The 24,292-nt window shown below is 35.9% G+C and overlaps 2 long non-coding RNA genes across 7 annotated transcripts; one reads left to right on the top strand and one right to left on the bottom strand.

Moving 5' to 3' along the window:
• Positions 1–8,475: 8,475 nt before the first annotated feature.
• LOC111932006 (uncharacterized) lies at positions 8,476–20,368 on the bottom strand. Of its 6 annotated transcripts, none has more exons than XR_002865887.2 (4): positions 20,333–20,368; positions 17,578–17,747; positions 17,148–17,347; positions 8,476–17,061 (listed from the first exon to the last, which is right to left on the bottom strand). It is a non-coding gene; the product is annotated as an uncharacterized LOC111932006 (long non-coding RNA). The 6 variants fall into 6 exon arrangements; XR_015284549.1 differs by having other exon boundaries at positions 17,578–17,650; positions 20,251–20,338; XR_015284547.1 differs by lacking the exon at positions 20,333–20,368 and adding an exon at positions 20,251–20,289.
• LOC147654147 (uncharacterized) lies at positions 16,925–23,669 on the top strand. The gene is made up of 2 exons (XR_015284545.1): positions 16,925–17,640; positions 20,175–23,669. It is a non-coding gene; the product is annotated as an uncharacterized LOC147654147 (long non-coding RNA).
• The last annotated feature ends 623 nt before the right edge of the window (positions 23,670–24,292 follow it).

The raw sequence follows: 24,292 nt of genomic DNA, 5'->3' as shown, positions 1-24,292 counted from the left end.
TTATACTACGAAGCATGATTGACTATATTGTTTCTATATTGAGAGAGCTCCATTAACTTTCAGCAAGACAGATGATCAATTTTAAGAGCCTGCTGCTTATGCACAGAGTCCTTCCTGCTGTGCCCCAATTTATTTGCAGGACATTTTTGTTACTGTACTCACCAGGATGTGTTTTATGGCCTCATTTCTAGCTTTTTTTTTTTTTTTTTTTAATATAGTTAGTGTTAATATAAACTAATCATTCAATACATGTGAGTATTTTCTTATGAGGTACTCTTACACATTTTACTAGAAAAATAGATTTTTTTAATTTTTTCTCATATGGAGTTAAACAGAATTTCCCTGCAACATTACTGGAATAGACCTTTATCAATTTTTGCATTTTGTTGAGACTATATACAACTAATTTACTGAATGCCTCAGTATTTGCGGTATCCACAGTTTATTATTAGGAAGAAGTTTGGTGTCTCACATCAAGAAAACGTCCTTAAGAACTAGGCTGAGGGATCTATGGAGTTTTGAAATAGCTTAATTTTAGCTGGAAATTTATCTGAATTTCTGGTTGAAAGTTAGAAAATTTATTCAAGTTTTCATAAATTATTTGTCTGTTAAAGAAAACTCTAACAAAAGAACAGACAAAAAGTACCAGTGAAAGGTTTTATTGTCCATGAAGGCAAATCATCTTTAAATTTTAAGACATGGGTACCTTTCAGGTCCCCAATACACATACTTCCTTTTTACTTGTCAAGGGAAAAGTTAGTTGCCTTCAGTCCATCTTTGCCTTGGTACTCCAGCAGGAAGGAAACTAAAATACAGACGTGAAAGACATAGAAAATAAAGCAAATTATGGTATCTTCAGCCAGGTCCCATAGCCTCATAATCATGACAGAAGAACAGCTGACTCCTCAAGCCTTCTTACTCTACAATTACAAGTAGCTCAACTAAGTTTTTCTATTCCAGGTCTTTCAAATAACACAGTTTTAGTCTTTTCCTGACTACTATCTTGTCCTTTGGAATTTTCATTGCCTTCCTGTTAAAGTATTTAGAGGATTATTTTCCCTGACATCTTTCTTTATCTTTTTTTGGCTGGAAGCCATATTTGTCCCTCAATTTCTGCATCTGTTAAGAGATATAAACTCAACATAGGTAGGAACAACTTCATGAAAGACTCCTGCCTTTTGCAAAAACACTCCACCATCATGCATAAATAATGGTAATGTACTCAAAAAGCTTTAACTGTTTTAATCATCTGCAAAGTATTTTAAGTGCTCCAGAGTATCTGCTCATCTTTTAATTTCATTTTGTTCTTCAGAACTCAAAAGCTATTCCACTTTGATTGTTATCATAGTTTATTTTTTCTGAATCTAAACTTGTTGTTGGTCAGGGTTTCTACTCATAGCAATTTAAATAAAATTTAGTGCAATATCCTATCATTTCTTTTAAGCTTTAAACAGTGCAATTTTGTGGTATTAAGTATTTTAATTGTGTTCTGAATTGGGTTCTTCACTTAACAGGTTTAATATTTTCTATTACGTGACACAAATAATAGCTTGGACTTGAAGCAGTGTTTTTAAAATCCCAATGTTCTGCAAAAAAATTCTGAAGAGGGGATGGCATTACCATAAATTTCTAAAATGTGAGTCATGACATCTGTCTTAAAGTACCTGTCTCCATTTACTAGAAGAATATCCAAGGCAGCTCATTTAGACTAGACAATCAATATTTTGACACCCAGGATAGTTGGGCTGAGGTAAATTGGGCCATGAATTTCACAAGCTTTCCAAAACTGTCTGCTCAGATTAAGACCTTTATTTTTTCTAATGTTTCAGTCATTTTTCTCTTTCTTATAAAAATGCATATATGAAATTGATTTACTTCTTCAAGTGTAATCTTTTCAAATTCTCTTTAATAAAACATCATAGCTCCTTGCTTTGTGTATATATGTATATATGTATGCATGTATATGCTTGCACACATAAATAAGTACTTATGTACATGTGTCTAGAAATATCTATCAAGCAACTTTCTGTTCAGCAACTTCTGTTGCCTTTACAGAAAAAGGGATTATCTTCTCTTGTCATACCTTTTTCATAGCTAGAGAGATCCAGCTACAATGACTGCTTTGGCAGTACCATTATTTACAGTTTTTACTTCTTCTTTACTTATTCTGCTTGTTAATGAATTTCCTGTCCCTTCCTCTCTTCTCAGACAGCAATTTTTGAGACATCTGAATCATAGAATAGTTTTATGATGGGTCTTTGGTGTAACAATGAGGCATTAGAACATTAACAGCCACTTAATAGAAGAACATGGAAAGGAGCAAGAGAGGATCTAGGGGATCAAGGTAGTTTGGACTGAATCTCCCTTGTACATGCATATAGCAAGGAAGCAGCATTTTCAAAAGCCGGTGTAGGATATGAGAATTGTAGACTTTGAATTGATCCTGAGGCAATATTAATGTCCTTTATTTTGTTGCTCAAATAAGAATCCTATGGAGATCAGAAAGTATATAGGTGTGAATAATTCAGCTGGGTGAGTAGTTTGATAAGTTTCCACCAAGATAATCAAATGGTTAGAGACCCTGTTCTGTGGGTAAAGTCTGAAGAAATTAGATCTTTTATTGTGGAGAAGAGAATGTTCAGGGAGGACTTCATCATGGTGTTCCAGTACTTAAAAAGGTGACTACAAAGACAATGGAGGCTCTCATCTTCACAAAGAGCTGCAGAGACTACAAGGGACAACCTGTACAAATTGCACCAGGACAGATTTTATCTTTGAATAAGACAGAATTTTTTTCAGTGGGAACAACCATTCACTGGAAAAAAAACTCCCTAGGGACATGGTAGAGTTGCCATCACTGTAAGTTTTCAAGATGTCGTTGGACAGGATGATAGATAATCTAAACTAAGATTCCTTTCTTACAAAAGTTTGGACCAGATGATCTTTCGAGGTCCTCTCCAACCTGAACTGTTCTCTGATTCTGAGATCCTGTGTTTAAATCACACATTAGATTGAACAAGAGAACTCAGCTAATATTCCAAGAGGTATTGTCATCTGCCAAACATCTTAAAGGTTCAGATACCCATATAAAATCTAGGCATCGTCCTCTTTTCCTGTTTCTCAGGATTTCTGAAATTTTTCTCTGTACAGGGATTTATGTCTGACAACAGAATCAGATCCATTGTCTCTTCCCACATCTCCTGGACTTTTGTTGTGCAATAATGTCAAAGAAGAACAACAAAAAAAATAGAAGGCTCAGAAAAAACATGAGGCATTCCATATCTGAACTTCAAAGCAATACAGACCCATACTTACATGCTGTAAATACACAAAAGATTTTTTTTACCTTTTTCAGCTCCAAAAATTTCTAGGAAAAGAGACAATAAAATGGTACAGAAGTGCAATGGTATTCCTATGATTGTGAAAGATAAGGACCTCAAAATATTGTGAAAACGCTCATATCCACATTTTTTCCAAGTCACTTATTAACATGTTTAATATTTCAGTTCAGCTTCCAGATGAGGTCATATGATAATGAAAAACATATAAGTGGCATTTTGCCTGCAATATATATTTCTTTTTTAGTTTTCTTTTTTCTTATGTAAATGACTTATTGACACACGTTTCACATAATGTAATATTTTTCTAGATGAAAAGTTATACATTTCAAAGAGTTTTTCTTGGCAATACAGACTTGCTATGTGGATAAACTTTTATAGCTAATGAGTTGTCTTCAAACGATAACAATTTAGCAGGATTGTAAAGAAATGGAAAGTGTGCAAACTTATTATTGACTAGACTTGCTGTGCTGGTTTTGGCTGGGGTAGGGTTTCTTCACAGTGGGTGGTACAGGGCTGTGTTTTAGATTTGTTCTTAACACAGAGTTGATGATATAGAAATGTTTCTGACGTTGCTGAGCATGGCTCACAAAGAGCCTGCCTTTTGTACTGCCGTGATGGTGAGGAAGTTGGGGCTGCTTGGGAGGTTGGGAGGAGAAACAGCCAGGACAGGTGATGCAAAGTGACCAAAGGGGTATTCCAGACTGTATGGTTTCATGCTCAGTATATAAGGTGAGGGAAAGATGGGGAGGAAAGAGAGGATATTTGAGTGATGGTGTTTGTCTTCCCAAGTAATCATTATGTGTGCTGCTCTCCTGGAGATGGCTGAACATCTGCCTGCCCAAGGGAAGGTTAACTAATTCCTTGTTGCTCTTTCCTAATAGGGTTTTTGCTATCCCTATTAAGCTGTCTTTATCTCAAACCATGAGTTTTCTCACTTTTGCCCTTCTGATTCTTTCCCCAAACCCACTGGGGAGGGAGGGAGGGAGGGAGGGAGGGAGGGAGGGAGGGAGGGAGGGAGGGAGGGAGGGAGGGAGGGAGGGAGGGAGGGAGGGAGGGAGGGAGGGAGGGAGGGAGGGAGGGAGGGAGGGAGGGAGTGGCTGTGTGGGGATGTTTTGCTGGCTGAGGTTAAACCACAATGCTTGCATTCATTGAGATAAAAATCGTTCTACAAAAAAAGCAAAAAATAACCAACCAACCGACCAACCAACCAACAACTAAAACCCCCATTACCTCTTATGTAAAATCCTTTATAACATTACAACCCAGGACTGTGTCAGAGACAGAAAAAAGAGAAAACAAGTAAATAATAAAAGAAGATATAAAAGTCACTGTCATTAGCTTATTAGAAGCCTGAATGGTGACAAGTTTATTATTATATATGTTCCTCATAGGTTTAAGTAAATAACTAGAGAAATTTAATAGCTTCATATTTTATAATTTGAATGGGAGATGATGGAGACTGGCCATGATGAGTCAACAGGGAACAGGAAGTGAAATCTCAAAAAATAATATGTGATATAAGAATGATTTTGAAGATCTATGAAACTGAAACCATGCTTCTGTTACATACTGCAAAAGAGGTAAGGGGAAAAGGTATAGAGAACACTAACATATTCAAGAAAAATTATTAGTAAAAAATATGAAAAGTATCCATCTGTATTGAAAACAGGACAAAATAAGAAAGATTTTATTTCACAAAATCAGAAAGTGGGCATCACTTTAACTGCACAGGTATATGATGGAGTTGGATGTAAAATCATGTTCTTCTGCCATGAAAACTTAAAGTTTCAATACTGTTCCTGTTCTGCTTCTCATAACCTCAACTCATTCAAATTTTTTTGCACTGAAAAAAAAATTTGACACCTTAAAACAGAGAAAATAAATAAAAAATGAGATATATGTGATAACTAAAATAAAGCAAATGAAGCAGTGTTTTTGTATAACCAACAATACAAAAAACTTTAGACAAAATTTTAACTCTTTAAGGGGATGTCTTTAATGGCTAACAATGAAGAAATCTGCCAAGACACAAATAACATGAGAAAATGTTTACTCTCCATTATTTCATAGTAGTCTACAGATTTCATAATAGCCTTTTTTTCTTTAGATCATAGAGTATTTAGATACATATCTTCTAAACCCATTTGTAAACTTCTGAATAGGTACTGAGTGATTGCTAAGCATTGTGCCTGGTTCAATCTTATTTTACATGCAGAAGCTCTAAGCATTGTATTCAATATTATTACTTTATTAGATGCTCTTAGGATACTTTTTTACTGACAGCTAAATGAGATTTCTGCTAACAAGTAGCTACTTATTTCTGGCCTTAAATAAGTCATTTACAAATGCAGTGTGAAATGAGGTGTTGGCAGTTTTTTGTTATGTACTTAAACAAAATACAGGTGCCTTGAAAAGGACAAAAAAACCCATCAGCTAAATGGAAAAAGCTGTTCTTTTTAACTGTTTTAGCCTGCTTCTTACCTGATTCAATTAAGAATTCTCTGTGCCTTGCCACAGTATGTGGCTCCAACAGCGTGAATACTTTATGCTTCACTTGTTCTTCTGTAATACCTCCCAGGAAGAAAAATACAGGTTTCCTTACTTTTTGTTCTTCCTCCCTTACCTTAGGCAGCACAAATATGCATTCTGAAAAAGTTTAACATTTAATGTATAATAATCGGTCTACCTATTCTCATTAATTTCTTATTTTATATGTATTTATGCTTAATTTCTGTCATGATTTAACTCTGGCTGGGAAAAGAAGCCCCATACAGACTGACTGACTGACTGACTGACTGACTCACTCACTCACTCACTCCCTCCCTCCCTCCCTCCCCTGACTGGGTGGGAGAAAGAAAAGTGAGATTAAGACAGTTTAAGGGGTAAAGAAAAGCTGTGTGTGCAAGTAAAGGAAAACAAGGAACTCATTCACTGCTTCCCATGGTCAGGCAGCAGTGTAGCCATGTCCAGGAAAGCAGGGTTCCATCCATCACATGTCATGGTCACGGGAGACAAACAACCTCACTCCAAATGGCCCCTCCTTCCTTCTTCACCCATCTTTTATATGCCAACAGGACACCACGGTCTGGAATATCCCTTGGGTCAGTCGTGGTCAGCTGTCCTGGGTGTATCCCCTCCCAACTCCTTGTGCACCTCCAGCCTTCCTCTCTGATGGTGGCATGAGAAGCAGAAAAGATCCTGTGTAAGCCCTGCCCAACAATAGCTAAAACATCCCTGAATGGTCAACACCGTTTTCAGCACAAATCTAAACCATAAGGCCTATACCAGCTGCTATGAAAAAAATTAATTTTTTCCCAACCAAAGCCATCAAAATTTGTCACTAATGTTTTTGAGACAATTGTCTCTGTGACTGCCTAAATTTAGCAATAACTTTGACTACACATGGATTACTGCACTTACAGACTTCTAAATAATGTCCAAATGTTTAAAGTACTTGTGAAAAGACACTGTTGATCCTGCAAAGAGAGATAAATTGTCCTAAAATAATCACTGAATCGCAAAATGGGTTGGGTTGGAAGGGATTAGCTTTCTTGGACATCTCCAAGGTCCCTTCAGGGCATCTTCCCATGGATTATTCAGAGAAGATCCCTGAAAAGGCTAAAATTCATTCTCCTGAAGTCCATGGCTGTAATCTTACTTGTGAAAATAACAAAGATCAGAGTTGTACTTACATATATGTAGTCTCATAAAGTCTATAAAAAATAATTATTTTGGTAAAAACATGTAATCTTTATTAGAAATGTCAAAATATCTGCATTTGGATGTGATTCTTCTCCGGAAAAGAAAAATGGAAATCCAAAACAACCCACCTAAATCCCCTATTTTGCCTTGGCTGTGTAGTGAAGCATTATGCATTATGTTTGCAGAACTATTGACTTAAAAGTGGATTTCAGCTTTGGGATCTAAGTAGTGTTAAGATGAAAACACCCAAATTGTCAGCTCTGCCCTTAAAAAGTACAAAAGTAAAAAAATTCCTTTATATTATATAATTAGATTTTCATTATGTCATCTTCAAGTTAGTAGTCAATGACAGGAATAGAGTCTCTTCTGCCAGAGGCGAGATTATGGAACATGTTTACCTCATAAACTTTCTATAGTTCAGGTCAAAAATAAACCATGTTCTTATTTTGCTGAGGATTTTTTCTACTTTCAGTCCATTGATCTTGGGTGACTTTTTGGGAATGATAAAGGGATTCTAATGTTGTTTAAATATTTATACTGATTATTTAAATGTAACTACATTCCTAAGCTCTGCCAGTGCTGTTCATCAGATCTGATTGCCATGCTCTCTCTTAATTTTTTCAAAGACAGAACAAAAACTTTTTTTTTTTTTTTTAAAAAGGATGTTTTAATCATTGACCAAAATTCATTATAAAAGGGAAATATTTTTAATTGTAACCAGCAGTGAATGTACAGTATTTACTCTTGGGTATTCACAATAACTTATTAATGGCCTGCTTATAGTTAGGTAGTAAAAACATAACTTTAATACCAAGAAACTTATTTTTGAGTGAGCTAAAAAAACTTTAAATTGAAATAAAACTATTTTTCGTAACAGTTCTATGTCCAAGATTCTGAAGAGTTTCTTTATACAAGAAATTGAAAAACTCTGGCATTAATTCTTATGTACTAAAACATAATATAGAAAAGCTATGGAGAAATTATCCAAACAGATTTTGGTTTCCTCATAATAGGTGTATTAGAGAAAAATTTCATATGTCTCAACAGTTAAGCTCATGTTCAGAATTTAAACATGTTACCAGACCTCTTGAATTCACTAATACAAACTGTATAGACCTCTCCTATTTTTAAAACTTGAATAGATGCTTATACACTTTTCTGACTTTAAATATACCCTGCAATATGACATTACAGAATAGGAAAACCATTTGTAGCATAGTGGGAGTACATGAATCTAGATAATGTTTTGAGAAACAATAAAAGAACACTGTAGTTGACATTGAAAAAAAGAGTAAACCAAATCAAGAGTAATTATTTTTTTTCTTGTATTTATCGATTAAATCCTGGCTGCAGTTTTTCATAATCAGATCTCTTTTAACTAAAGGTATTACTTACATAAGTAACTCTTAAATGTAAACAGCTACTCCAAAGCTGGACTGCATGACTCTACCTTTATTTTCTTTTTGAGGAGTAAAAAATAAGTTATGTAGTTTTCAATTTAATATTCTTATCGTAGAATCCTATAACAAAATAATGGTTAGGATTAGAAGGGACCTTAAAGATCATCTACTTCCAACCTCCCTGCCATGGACAGGAACACCTACAACTTGACCACACTGCTCAAAGCCTCATCCAACCTTTGAACACTTCAAGGGATGGGGCATCCACAACTTTTCTATGCAAGCTGTTCCAGTTCTTCACCATCCTCACAGTAATGAATTTTTTCCTTATATTTAGCCTAAACCTACTCTCTTTCATTTTAAAGCCATTCCCTATCACTAGGTGTCCTTATTAAAAGTCTCTCTCTGGCTTACTTGTAGCCCTCCTTTAGGTACTTTAAGGTGCTGTAAGGTCTCACTAGAGCCTTCTCTAGGCTGAACAAACCCAACCCTCTCAGCCTGTCTTCATGGAGGTGCTCCAGCCCTCTGACCATCATCGTGGTTCTCCTCTGGACTCACTTTAAGAGGCCCAGGTCCTTCTTATGTTGGAAGCTCTGGAGCTGAATGCAGTACTCTTAAGGGGGTCCTACACCACAGTGGCTTATAAGGAGAGAGTTTTCTCCCTTGCCCTGCTGATCATGCATCTTTCCATGTCACCCAAGACACAGCTGGATTTCAACATGTCTGCATGCACAAGGTTGTTCTGAGCTTCTGGTCCACCCCCAAGACCTTCTCAGGGCTGCTTTCAATCCATTCTCTGTCCACCCTGTAATTGTGGTTGGGATTGTCCAGGTGCCCTTGTACCTGGTCTCACTGAACTTGATGAGGTATGTACCATCCCACCTTTCAAGTCTGTCCAGGTCCCACTGGATAGCAACCCCTTCTTCCAAAGTGTCCACCACATGGCTTAGTGTCACTAGCAAACCTGATGAGGGTACACTCAATTCCGCTGTCCATGTTGCCCACAGATGTCAAACAGTGCTGGTCAGAACGCCATTCCTGAGAAACACCATTCCTTTCCTTCTGAGAACCAGAGTGACTTTCTTAAGCTTTTTTTTTTTTTCTCAATACATATATACTGTATTTCTCTAAAATGTAATCTTAAACAATTGAAACAATATTTATCTCAGGTTGAAAAGGACAAACAAGGAATACATTAATAGAGAACAAGGTAAGTGATTGATGCTCTTATTTTAGAGGGTGGGAAAGAAAAAACATTATGATAAAAGAAAATAAGTAAACATAAAATTTTAGTGTAACAATCCTTAGAGAACAAATTCATAGACTATAGAACAAGTAAGTTTAAACAACAAATAAACTCTACTAAAAATATTTTAAGTATAAATGCCTTTTATGTTCTTAATGTAAAAAGTTTTTAAATACTAGGGCTGGATTTTTACAAATATTTCAATTAAATCTAGGCTTCAGAGCCAGGGGATGTATTCCTAAATGATTAAGAAACGAACTGTACGTGAATCTTACTATTCAGGGTGGGGCCTTATTCTCAATGACATTCTTGATACCTCAAATTTATTTGTGTGTATTCTGCTACAACATAGCAGGTTTATTTTTATGTACTTGTGACTAGTCTCCAAAAAATTTTAGTTTTAGATTTTCAAGGCATTTATACTAATCATAAATTTGTCAGTGTTCTGAATTTCTAGTATGCTGTCTAAACTTAAAGAAATAAATATTCAAAGTAATTTAGTCTTTACCTTTCAACAAAAGAATATATCTTAAAAAAATTACACCAACACTATGCTCCCTTCTAAATAAGACATCAACACTTAGTGATTCTAGAAGCTCCCCTAAAGGCTGCTTGGAATAACAGCCCTTTTGCAGCAGATTCAGGGGCACTGAGTATCCTCTTAAATTAGTAGCAATCCATGTACAATAGTTTTAGTGACTCTTCTGCTTGAAGATGTATATATATATATATATACACACACACATATATATACATATACATATATATAGGTATAAAAATATAGCAATCTCCTGCATATTTGGAACAAAACCATTTTTGGTTATAGTTATTATCTAGAGGTATACACTCATATATCAATACATGTATTAGGCTACTGTATATCAGTGCATAAATGTCTGTAAAGATGTCTGTAAATGGAAATATATGTTTATAAGCAGGCATACAGATATTATATACATTTATACATATGTGTGTATAGATACAGATAGATCCATTTATGGTGGGAAAACAGCAAGGAACCAAGTAGATAATTGAATTTTCCAAGGTAATATAATAGTCAGCATGACTCAGTCTGCATTGCTATTATGGATCAATGTGTTAAATGAATCTTGCTGCCTGAATTTCTGTTGCTGCCAACTATCTTTAAGCAGTGATTCATTTAGTCAGCTTTGGCTTGACTTTGGAATAGTGTGAGACTTGGAAATAGGATCCAGATATCTTACCAGCATGCCTCAAAAAGCCCTAAACATTATGGAGGTCTTCAGTAATTTAGCCATGAAAGAAAGGAATTAGTTAGTTTTTCCCTGACAAATTACAGTTTAAACAAATTATATTTTACTGGATATTAAAAACTTGGAGTGAAATCATAAGCTGAAACGCAGAGTTTCCCTTCAGAATGTTTCTGCTCAAGTCCCAGGCTGCAGACTCTTGCAGTCTCTCAGTGCCTCCTGGAGTTCTGTAGAGGCCAGGCTCTCCCTAGGGCTCAGGAGCTGGGGAGGGTTCCTCAGGGTCGGTCAGGGTACAGTCTGGCAGCCAGGGCCTGTGCCACTCACCTCCCAGGGGCAGGGCAGCCAGCGACACCAGGGCAGCCCCAGGCACCAGGCTCCTGTGGGATGGGAACAGGCTGAGGCTGGGCTGGGCTGTGGCTTGGGGACCTGGACCATGAACAGGGTATGGGAAGCCCTGAAGAATGCAGGGTCAGTCAGGACTGGTGGTGCCCTCAGTGCCCTGACAGTATTCAAGATTCTTGTTCTTTTTCTAACTGTACAGCACAAAGGCTACGAATTCTTGCTGCCTGAATACCACTGAGAGGAGCTTAGGTAGGGAAGGATCTTGCTCCATGTTTCTTCAGATGTTCCATTTTGCGTGTTTCCATATCATATTGCCCAAATCTTGTCATAGAAAGGTGACCATCATGCTTAAGTCCTTATATAGCACCACACCACAAAATCTGCCCTTTCAGTTTCTGAGCAAGCCAATTACTTCTCTGAAATTAAATATTAGACACTCCTGCCTTTAACAGCCTTGTTACTTATTATACTACTTGGTGACAATCAATCAAGAATCTTGAAAACTAAATGCAAAAAATTCATGTGCACATTATCATGAAACACTCTCCTATCTGCTACAGCCAAATATATTTTTAGTATAAACATAAGAGTTCCCACTCGGCATATTCCGTCTGACAAGAAGAAAGGCTGCAATAGCCAGGCTCATCTCAACACTTACATGCATTACCTTATTTATCAGTGAAACTTCATCACTCATACCTCAGAATCCAAAATTTGTAACTCAGGCCATGAACTATTCATGACTAAAATAAGAAGAGTGGTTATCATGTATGAACATACACCACAGCAGTAACCTCTGTCAAATGACTACTTGTGAAGAGGTGAGAAGATAAAGTCCCATGAAGTTCCTTGAGAGAATTGGGCATTCTTTTCCTTCAATAATCAGCAATGATGAAAATTAGAATAAAACTAACAAAAACCATCTTAGTTTGCAGACAGGCAGTGGTTTGAAAACAAGTGAGTACCCATCATAGATCAGTCATTTTACATGAAGTTCAGAAGAATACACAAAATTTAGTACGTATCCTTTCCAAATACTGTCAAACACCTGTAGAAACAGACAGCTTGAACACAATCTCATTGATTTTTATCAATAAAAAGGCATAAAATATATAACCAAGAACTGATATGCACTATTAAGAAAAGCTGTCTGACAGGAAGTAAATCTCCTGATTGAGGCATTACAGATACTGTAAAAGAAGTACATAACCTGGTCTTCATCTTTCCACTTAGGAATCTGTAGCCTCTTCACATTTCCATCACAAATTCAGATCACACAACTATGGGTACATGCTAATAATGTCACTTTCTGTCATTTTAATTATTATTGTTTATATGAATGTGACAATGCCAGAACCATTGACATGATGGCCACAATTCTATGTGTCAAATCAAACATTTCAAGGTTACTGCAGTATATTATTGCAATATGTAATTTCTGGGGTTTGATTTCATTTTAATCTTTGACATATCCTAGGAAAAATAGGTTTCAATCCCACCCAAATTAACACTGTCTCCTCACTATTTTTTTAAATCGTGTAACATCTCAGAAGAAGCTTTGAATTCTGTTTAATTTATTTTTGTTTCACAGAGGTATTTAACTCAGTCCTTTAAGGACAACCAGCCTGCAACAAAGTAACTTTTCTGTTGCATCTATTGTCACCCACTAACAAAGACAGAAGTGCTACTATTGGCACAATTCAAGTCTTCTGGCCTTATATAGAAATTTCCTTGCTTTGCATTAGTATTTTCTGTAGGCATTACTATAGTGTTTTTGCAGCTATTTGGTTTTGGCTGCCCCATAAGTAGAGAAAAAAAGTGGAATTTTCCTTCAGGTACACCCATATGTTTAAAAGACCTACACAGTAAAACAACAGATAATTTTTCAAGACTTAGCAGCCTGTATATTGAATTAAAAAGAAGTAGTGGGACTACTGGAATGACTCATCTCTGAATCTTGGAGCAAATATTGTTAAAAAAATTTAGAGCTGAATTCTGGATTTTATCTTGAAGACCCAAATGCTGTAAGGCTGGGGACACTTTTTATAAAATATATTTTAATATTACCTTTCAATTGAAATCTAATTAATATATGTAATAATTTGTCACCAAAATTCTAAATTGCATTTTAAAGGATACTTTACAGATATCACCACTGAAAGAAATAATAACTGAATTAAAATCCACCCTTGAGTGCAAGTGCATCAAATATAAATAAGTTATTTTCAGTAGAGTAAAAACACATTACTTGCTGTGACAGAAAAGTGTAATATTCAAGTCAAAGACATTTATTATCAAATTTAGAAACTACTAGTACCACCTACTGGCAGAACTGCAAAACTGAAAAAATATTTTCTATTTATAATATTCTGTAATACTACAATAGCAAACACATTATTGCAACTCTAATACCATCTTCGATTGCAAACAATATGCAGTTAGGCATAGGAGATTAATTTGAGTACTTAGGGTATGTTTTCTATGAACTAAGCTACTACCAACTAGTTATAAACAAAAAAAAAAAAAAAAAAGGAAATAGGGAAAAAAAGTCCTAATTGCAGTTTGGTAAGGTACATAATGGTATAATTCAGAAACTAGTAATGAAAATAATCTCACATTTTTAATTATATAGACTTGTTTTCTTAGCTTTCTCTGCTGTGTTGGTGCAGGAAATCCACTCCCTTTATTCAAGAAGTTTTATTGACATTCTGCTTTTGACAACCAGCAGCATTTAACTGGAATTCAGTTTATCCCTTAGTGCTTTGAGAGCCACAGGAAAATTCCAAGATAAATGAGGGTTTGCTTGATCTGGATTTTTTTCAGATATATAGACTTCCTCCCTTTCTTCCTCCCTTCCTTCCTCTTCCCTTCCTCTTCCCTTGCTCTTCCCTTCCTCTCCGAACCTCTCCTCTCCTTTTTCTCTTTCCTCTATTAAACATATGAAATCTAGTTAAATTATCCCCTGCCTTTTCTAGGACAATTTGCAAGTATAATTTTGTTAGACTTTGTTGCTTCCAGTACTACTCTACACTGATTAAAACAGCTATGCAAAATACGAAAGCAGACAGTCTTTAACTCAGCAGGTAGCATGTTTCATTGAGGCCTCAAACTTTTTGCAGCAAGCCTACACCTCAATTTGCTATTCAAGCCAAACAACAAGAGAAGAATATATACTTTTTCTTATCTGATGTATGCAACTAGAAAAAAATATGTTTAATTTTCATTATAATTTCCTGGAACACCAAAATAATTTTGAAAAAAAAATTATGTACCTTTTCCACTGCTAAATGTATTGGAGTTGCCTGGCCAGAACCATATATATATATATGTCTCTTACTTTTTCTCATGTATTTATTTTGTTTCCAGTCAGACCATCTCCTCCATTCTCAAATTTTTGCTCCCAACTGCAGTAAGTAACACACCAATAGAAACTATGAACAGAAGTAATGAAAAATGACCTATTGGCCTGCCCCAATCTAAGCTGCTTGCAAGCTGAAAACCAGTTTGTATCAAGGGAAACATTTACATTACTCTTCCATTTTATCTTCCATTTTATGACTCTTTAGTTTTAGTCATTAATCTCTGATGTGGAACCTTGCTAAGTGCTTTTGAAAATCTAAATATACTACCATCTACTGAATTGTCCTTATCTGTTGTGGCAGTAATATCTTCAAAGAACTCCAGCAGGTTAGTTAAGCATGACCTCTCCTGTCTGAATCCATGTTGACTACCCTTAATCAAGCTATGTGGATTTACTTTACTTTGGACATTTCATACCAGATTTTCTGTATTTTCTCCCAGCAAATTATGAACTCACTGTTTTCCCTCATGACCATTTAAAGGAATATAATGAAGTTCTCTTTGATGCTTTTCAATCCTTAGGAATCTCTTCTGAGTTGTGTGAACTTTAAAAATGTCAGTGAAGAATTAAATTATTTCTTTTCTTGGTTCCCTTAGCACATTTTTGCTGATCGGAAGGGATGGAAATATTTTAAGAGCTTTATTAGATATGCCCACTCACTGAATTTACAGCTGTGTGTCAAATTGGGGGAAAAAACGTCTGTCTCATACAGCTGCTACTTCATTTGTCTGAGAAGAGTAAGAATAAATAGGTAACTGTTAAAAACAAAACCCAAATAAAAACAAGCAAAAAAAAACCGAGAAAAAAATCAACCACCAAATAGGAAATGTTCCATTTAAAGCTGAATTAACCTTTTCTTCAAGCTAAAAAAAACCAAAACCAAACTGAAACAAAACAAAAACCTCAAAACCAAACCAAACAATCCCCCCAAAGCAACAACAAATCCCAATAAACCAACCAACCAACCAACAAACCAACCCCATCAAAAACAAAACCAGTCATAAAATGAGTCATTTCAGTACTTTCTTTCACTTTCAGAAGTCAGAAAAAACAAAAAAAAAACCAAACAAATAAATCAGGTCTTGAATTCTAGTAAAAAATAAAATCATGTAAAAGGTGATGAGAAGGAGCCCTTGTTCTAGCTGCTGTCTGAACTTTATACATGCCACTTAAAAATTCTTATCCATCCTTTTTAGCAGATTTTTTTTAGTAGATTTATTAAATAATTTTCATAAAATAAAATGTATTGAAAAATTAACAAGATTTTTCCTCATAGAAAACCTAAATATTCAAGGATATTATATTTTATATTGTAAGATTTTTGTTGTTTTACTTTTGGTTTGTTTTTTGGTTTGTTTTTTATTTGGGAATGTTTACATCACATATATTTCAGAGCTTTCTTTACTACTGTCACTGGAATGAGGATTCTTCAGGGAGACCTACTCAAATGACTGTCATTTCTTAAATTTATTTTTTAAACATTATCATAATCAAATACTAAAAGTGATTATTTTACTAGATTAGACTCAACAGAGTAGCATTTTTTTGCCTTCTGAACCTAAAATATTGGAAGCACGAAGGGCTTCGCTTTCTCATACAAGAAAATTATTAAAGTAGATCCTGCTTTCTTGCCACCAGTATTTAAGCTAGGATTATATTAATATTACACAGTTTTTATGAAAATACTGAAAAAAATTACTGCAAAATATTGTTTTTGCATAATCTCAGTGCTAAAAAGGTTTTTAAGTAGGCACAAAGGATGAGACAATGTTACACAGACTAGGCATAATTATAATCTCTAGATCATGCACTAGGATAAAAATGTTGCTAAATTGGTAGCAAGGGCTGCTCAGGCCTTTCTACATCATGCCATTTCCACAGAGTCCTATTTCACATAGGTCTAATAACACAACTGCTTCTCAATTTTACCTCTGTGTTTTCCCCAAACATTTTCTGAGCTCATTGTTGCTGTCACACAAACACAACATTGACTGCTATGCACTGAGTTCACTTTCTTATAAATAGTGGTAAAAATCTCTTTCTGTCCTAGAGGAGCAGAAAGGAAATTTTGTTTCCTCTTTAGAAGGTAGAGCTTAAGAGCTCAGTTGGTGAAGCTCAAGTGGCTGTGACTGAAGAACCAGGGCTACGATTGAGCTTTATAGGGGGAGTTCCCAAGTTCAGGAACTGGTCCAGCAGCCCCAAGCCTCATCACGATCTGGAAGCCCTTGGCAGGTGATCAGGTGAGGAGGGGGCGGTGCCAGGAGCAGCTGAGGGTGATTTAAATGACTCCAGGGATTGTGAGTGACCTGGAGCAAGGCAAGCAGGCATGTGGCATATTGGTGAGAGTGGTCCAGGGCAGTTTGTGCAGGCAGGATGAGCAGCAAGGGCTCCTCTCTGACCATTGGAGAGGACTCAATGGAGGCAGCAATAGACTCAGTAGCTGGTAAGGAAGAGCAAAGAGATCCTTTTAGCCCCAGTCTTACAGGCATACCAGATTAATCTTCCTGAGTTATGGTGTTGACATACCCTAAAAATCAACCCAAGTAGCTGCAAGAGTCACTGAAATAGCTGTGTCCAAGACCACCAGCCAGCCAGACCTGCCCATGGTAGGATGGAGCTCTCCAGTCACAGAATGCCTGATGCCTCTTCCTAAGGCTGGGGCCAGCAAACAGTTCTTCTGCAGAAGATGTGCTGTGTTTGAGGAGCTGTGTCACCAGGTGAAGGAGCTACAGGGAGAAATGAACAGACTGAGTAGTATTTGAGCAAATGAGCAAGACATAGACTGATTTATTTTCAGAGCTGCTACAATCTCAAGACTCTTGGGAGTCTCAAATCTCCATTATAGTGGAGAAGCAGATGGACTCAGAACCCTGCAGAGCCCAGTCCTAATTAGTCAAAGGACTGATAGCCAAGGATTTGTTACAGGTGAAGCCTGGAAGCATGCACCTACACGTACCGGGAGCGAGATTCCTCATTCTTCTCAGAATTTGACTGGTAGGACTGGTGTCTTCTGCAATAGGTATGATGCTCTGAAATGCCAGACAACTGATGAGTTGGGCAAAGGTCTTTCTGCCATAGAGGGGTCTCCTAAAACAACAGCAGTTGTACCCTGCACCACAACATCCCCTTTTAAGAGAAAAAAATAGAGTATTTGTAATAAGGGGAATGGATGGCTCTATGTGCGGTCCAGACCCAAGTCACAGGAAGATCTGCTGTCTCCCAGGGGCACGGATAAGGGACATGACTGGAAAATTCTCCAGTCTAGTAAGACCCTCTTGTTAGCATCTGTTAGTGTACAAACTGGCAGTGAAGAAATAACGCAGAGAAGTCCAAGAGAAATCAAAAGAGACTTCATCACCCTGAGATAATTGGTAGAGGGATCAGGAGCACAAGTAGTGATTTCCTCAAACCTCTGTAACAAGAAATACTATTGATAGGAATAGGCAGATCCATCAGATCACTGCATGGCTCTGAGTTCGGTGTCAGTGGAAAACTTTTGTGTTTGATGGTGATGGGAGATCTACTCAATGCTTTTTCTACTGACACCTGATGAGATGCATTTATTTCAGAGGGAAAAAGGAGTTCTAGCACATGAGCTGGTGAGGCTAGCTGACAGTACTGTAAACTAACTTGGTAGGGGGAAAGGGACCAAGTTCACCACCAATGAGCAGTGAGTAAGGTTCCCCCAGGAAAATGTTTTTACAGGTGGTGAGGCCCATCAGTGCTGGTCACTTTTTAAAGTGATGATGATGACTTACTAAGGGTACAGGAGCAAGCAATTGCCAAAGGTTGGAAGTCAAGCAGGTGATGCAGAAGGAAATAGGAAAATTACAGTGGAAAAATAACATCATCCTGTTATATAATGAGGGTGACGGCCTCACAGATTGCCCAGAGATCTTCTGTCAGCCCCACCCCTGGAAGTGTTCAAGGGCAGATGCAGTGGGGCTCTGAGAAACCTAACCTAGTGAAAAATGTCCCTGCCTACAGCAGGTGGGCTGGAAATAGTTGATCTTTAAGATCTCTTCCCACCCAAGCTTTCTATGATTCTGTGAATGGATAATCATTGTTCTAAAGAGGACAAGCATATGACAGTCCTTAAAAATCCACTGAAATACTGAGCAATAGAAATGTAGACAGGGAGAGCTACAGGGATTTTTTATTCTTCTCATCTCTAATTTTTTTTTTAATTCTTTTTTCAAAAAAAACCCAGCAGCTTCATAATTATTTTCTGCAGATAATAAGTTATATGGGTGGGGGAATCTTGTGATCTCTGACAAACTGTGTGGTAAATGTCCCTGATCTGAGCACACTATGGCTGTGCAGCTCTTCAGCACTGAAATAGAGTCAGTTTATAGCCAGGCAACCCAAAGCATCTACAGTTAAGCATTTACATCATTTTACATCCACAGTTATACTTGTCTTATTGACAGTGGAAAATAAAAACACAATCTAGTCATCAGCATTCTTCACTTGCACATAAAGAAATGAGAAGAAACATCTGAAAAACTATTGGGAAATTGTTGCTATTTTATCTAGAATCAAATAATTTTACACTTTATTTAAAGAACAGTTTGATGAATGGGGGAACTCCAGCCTTTCATTTTAAATCTCTGGAGACAGGAAAGGCAATAAAGTGTTCCTGCACTTTTCCAGAGAGTGTGTATGCCCTGCTTTGGTAAACTAAGTGTGTAGGCCACTTCAGAAAGAAAATTAGCAAGAGCAACATGACTGAGATATAGAACAAATATACACAAGAAAGGAATCACAGGTGTGTAATGAGAACATGATGGTAACTGAAGTTAATCAAAGTAGTCTATCCAGCTCTAACTGAAATGGGAATAAATCTCACCCTCTCATTTATGGTGTTAAGTGATACTTGAGATCTTCTTCAGTGCTTTAGGTTGTTGAAAATCAGAGAACATCCTGTGCTGAGTTTGCACTCCATAGAGGAAAGAGGTCAGTCTATAGCTGTTTGTTCGAGGACTTCTTTTGTTTTGCTTTTCTTTCCTCCAGTAATTCCATTTCTCATCAGTCTCTGATAGTGAACAACCTTGTGCTATGTCCTAAGAAACTTCCATGATTTAGTTTGGATTTGAAGTGTACCAGCCTTTTGCTACAAGGACTTCTACAGTAACATATTAAGACTTCAATACTCTTGCAAAGACATTCACTAGTATTTGGTGCAGGGGCAGAAAGAAGAAGTCGAGACATAGACTGTTAGAAGTTAAATTACTTATATTTAGTGTATTCTACCTGTCTGCAAACATAACTATAATATTATGTTGACAATATTAAGAATTATTTTCCTACATTTCCCAGCAAGGTTTCTTTTTATTTCCTTGTACCTCTTGGGGCTTTCCAAAGCTTCCAAATAGGCTTTAACACTTTTTAAATGTTAAAGATGCATTTAATGTGTTTTGTTTTGTTGGTTTCTGGTTTTGCTTTTTTTATCCTCCCCCCAGAATAGAAGCTAAGTATCTGATAATAGCACAGCAGAAGCTGGGAAATGCAAAGATGCTTTCCTCATGAATCACCAAGCTCTTGTCTCTGCAGGAGCTCCACTCCAAGGTCCTCCTGAGTTCACAATGCAGCATAAAATGGAAGCCACTGACTTGCATATACACAATACCTCCAATCAACTTTTCTGTGGAAGAGTGAACATCTTCTGTTTTCCAAGAGTTAGAAAATTCAGAAAAGGGGTAGATCCAGACCTTGATCTCTGCGGATTGTGTTTGTGTCCTGGTTTGGGGTGGAATAGAGTTACTTCTATTCATAGAAGGTTCTGTGGGCCTATTGTTAGCACCTGTGACCAAACAAGTGCTGGTAGTCTACCAAGACTTCTACTATTGTTGAGCAGCGTTTATAGGGAGTCAAGGCCTTTTCTGTTTCTCACCTTACCCCACCAGTGTAAGCTGAAGGTGCACAAGAATATGGGAGGGGACACCATGGAGACAGACCACCCCAAGTGAACAAACAGATATCCCAGACCACATCATTCTGTGCTCATCAATAAAAGCTAAAGAAAGATATAGGAAGGGTGGATGTTCAGAGTGATGACATTTACCTTCCTAAGTAATCATTACATGTCATGAAGCCTTCTTTTCTGGAAATGATTGAATCCATGGAAACCCTCTACTACTTAGTGTATTTGGTATATGTTGGAGGATCTATCAACTGCTTTGTGAGTAATATTTCCTTTAATTTTCCTTTGGCTGTCAAATACATTATCATTTTCAAACCTATCCAGTAACATAAGGAAGAAGGTTGGTTTACAGACCAGTCTCAAATTTTCATGAGAAAGGTAAGATACTATTCAACCTAATCAATATAAGATTGCTTCTGGATACATGCAGAAATAGAGTATAATATCTCATGGAAGGTTAGTGTTAGAAAGAGACAAACCTAGAAGTATGAATAACTCTGGCTTTAGAACTTTGTACCTAAACATCCAAAGGGGAACTTGGAATGTAGATATCAATTGACTCTATGTGTATATGCCCATATTCCATATATTTATAAAAAAACTATGATAGAATCAAGATATAGATAGAATAGATATAGATAGAATATAGATATAAATATAGAGTTATAGAATGTGCATAAGTGCAAGGCTGACAAACAATCACTTAGCTGGACCACTCTGTTTCTCTCCCAAGAAAATCATGCATTACTGGTTATATAAATTATCAGTGGATTTATGGCATTTAGTATTTAGGAGCTGCAGTTTGTTCAGTATCTAAGCAAGTTCAACTGAAGTGATGAAGAAAAACTATGTCATGAGTGTTATAAAATCTCAGAAGATAAAGACAAAATTTTCTGTATAATTTTCTTTTGGAAAAAAAAGCAAACATTTTAATAATAGTTTAGTCATTCTTCTCGCCTCATGTGTATGTTTTCGCCTATGACAATTTTAGAACCAGGATTACCATCTCAGAAAAAAAGATAGTGATATATCTCATTTTAGACTGTGCATAAACTCTCCTCTATTAAAAAGTACTGAATTAATATAAAACATGACAGATTAGAATCGTAGCACTATGATAAAATACCACAAACATATACATTTGCTTTCATTTCATTGTTTAAAGAGTTTATTACTAGTCTGTATCTTTATATTTTAGCAGGAATATCCAAATAGGCAAACTTTTCATTGAGAAAGTAACATTAATTACTTTAAAAAATAATGTTATATATGAGGGGTTGCCTTTGTTGATGCCATTTTCTCCTGGCTATTTTACTAACAAGCTGACACAATGACAATGCTGTTGTACAACCACTTCTTCCATTTCTTTTTTTATCAGTACTGAGAATGCTTTTGTTGGCAAATACCTGCAAAGAATTGTCTCCCTGCATTCTTCAAGTCTTTTTATATTTGAACTTAGAACATCATCTGATTTCAATATTTCTTTCCATCCTACCCTTCTAATTCTGTCTATTCATCTATTCACCTCTTCTGGTCATAATAATTCTTTTTTCACTTTCAATTCTCCAGGCTGTCCATTGCTGTTCTTCTAAAACACCACCTTAGAAAAGTCCTTACACTCATTTCAAGCTACGCCTATATTGTCAATCTTCTCTTTCTCAGTAATTTGCTTCTCAACACTACTTTGTGTCAACATTCTAATTTATTTTGTTCTCCCCACATGCAATTGCTATTACCTTCTGTGGTCTTTCAGGCATGTCACTTGTCTGTAGTCACCCTAAATCTTCTCTTCAGCTGAATTCTCAGACTGAAAGGTTCTGTCACAGCTAATATTTCTTCACAGATCTAGAGATAATGAATGGTAGTGAAAGTGGTGTTTATTGTTCAATACATATTTGACAGCAGAGTTCAGGTACTGCAGAATTGGAAGAGTGAGAGCCTACGATAGGGAAAACTTTTATTACTAAAATCAATTTTTGGAAAGATAAATAATGTAATCATAAAGAAGTTTAAAAAGAAACAGTACATTAGTGAGTGTATACTGAAGAGTCAGATACTACATTTTGTGATCTGTAAATGTGAATTAACAGAAAGGGCAAGGATTAATAGAAAGGATGATTTGGTTTTATACAAATATAACTTTCTTGGATGTTAACCAGGTCAAGTGTTAATTACTTCCTATATTTATTTTTGCTAGGTTTATTTAATAATTACAGTGTGTATTCTTTCAAAAAAGAAAAAAAAATTGTGCAAGAATCAAAAATAAATGCACATAAGGAAAATAAGCTAAACAAATCAAATCTGGACCAAATTTCTTCAAAAATGAACACTATTGGGACAACTAAGTTTAGAAAAATATTGAACATCTCCTGTATAAAATTTATCAAGCACTATAAAAGCATGAATTGTAGCTTTCAGAATCTAGAAAGATAAATCATCTTTATTTTAAATTTCATCAGAGTTTTAATATTCTCCAAGCACAGAGAAAGTCTCTGTGTTGTTTAAAATAGAAATAAATATATCAAACTTAACAAATTACTTTCTTCAGCTGTTTTACCTCCAAAGAGCTTTAGTTCATTACTCTTTTGGAGAAGAAAAGCAGATAAAGAAATAAATCAGACATATTTATATTTATGTTAATTTTCTACAAAAGAAGTTGCTTTTTTTTTTACCTTAGTTGTCTTTAATATTGCCAGGTGGTATTATTAAAACAAACAAAACCCCCGAATGCAACCATATGGATATATACATGCATATATATAATAGACACACAAATGCAGGTGAGTATATCCAAACACAAAGCAAATTTTTTCCTTTCAAGTTATATCCTTACGTTTGTAGTCCCAAAAGTAATCCTTCAGGTAAAAAAAAAAAACCTTACTGGTAACTCGAAAGAAGTAGATTGTTTTATCCTTACGATCTGTTGACATTGCCTGTGCACATTGTAACAATGAAGTATCAAAATAAGTATGCCTTTAAAGCCTTTAAATACGTTGTTTAACTCTGTTGGAAATTTTGCATTATGGAACTAGGTATTAATTATTTATAATTTTCCAGAATTGCAGGTGAATCTTTTAAAAGTTCTTTTGCATCCTGTTTGTAATAAATTAGGTTATTCAAATGCACAATAGGCTCTAATAATGGTGCATTAAATCAAATTAGTTGGTCATAGGCAGGCTTGTAAAGTCTAGAGAGGATATATGTAACTCCTAATGTTGAAAAATATTACTGATCTGCATACCTTATCTATGTGGACAATGCATAATTTCACTGTAAATAAGGATTTCTTTCAAAATGTTGTGTAAAACTTTAAGGTAATTAGGGCTCGTGCCTGCTGGGACTTTTTTACAAGTGAAATATAAATCCCAGTTGTAGCAATATAAATGCCAAATATGTTTATGAAAAGAAAAACTATCAAATAATTTTAATGAAATCTCACATTAGCTGCATTGAAAAGAAAATCTATAGTGTATATATATATATAGTATATAGGATGTGAGCATTTGCTCAGTTAAAGGAAGAAACAATTTATTTCACTGAGCCCTTGTATGAATGCTTGTCATATCAGTGGTAAGGGAGGATGCCTTTATCCCACAGTCCTGACCATTAGATCTATATTTTCCCCTTTAATCTGTGTTAAAACTAGTTTGGTATGTAATTTCTATTTCACACTTCCAGAGTTTATTTCTTTGTATCAGTGCACACCAAGGATACTTTTCTCTTACCTTAAATATGCAATTTACTCTGA

Source organism: Cyanistes caeruleus, chromosome 3 (genome assembly GCF_971803275.1).
Source record: "Cyanistes caeruleus chromosome 3, bCyaCae1.hap1.1, whole genome shotgun sequence".
NCBI lineage: Eukaryota > Metazoa > Chordata > Aves > Passeriformes > Paridae > Cyanistes > Cyanistes caeruleus.
Note: the sequence above shows the minus strand (reverse complement) of the source record. Positions and strands in the feature narration are given on the sequence as shown.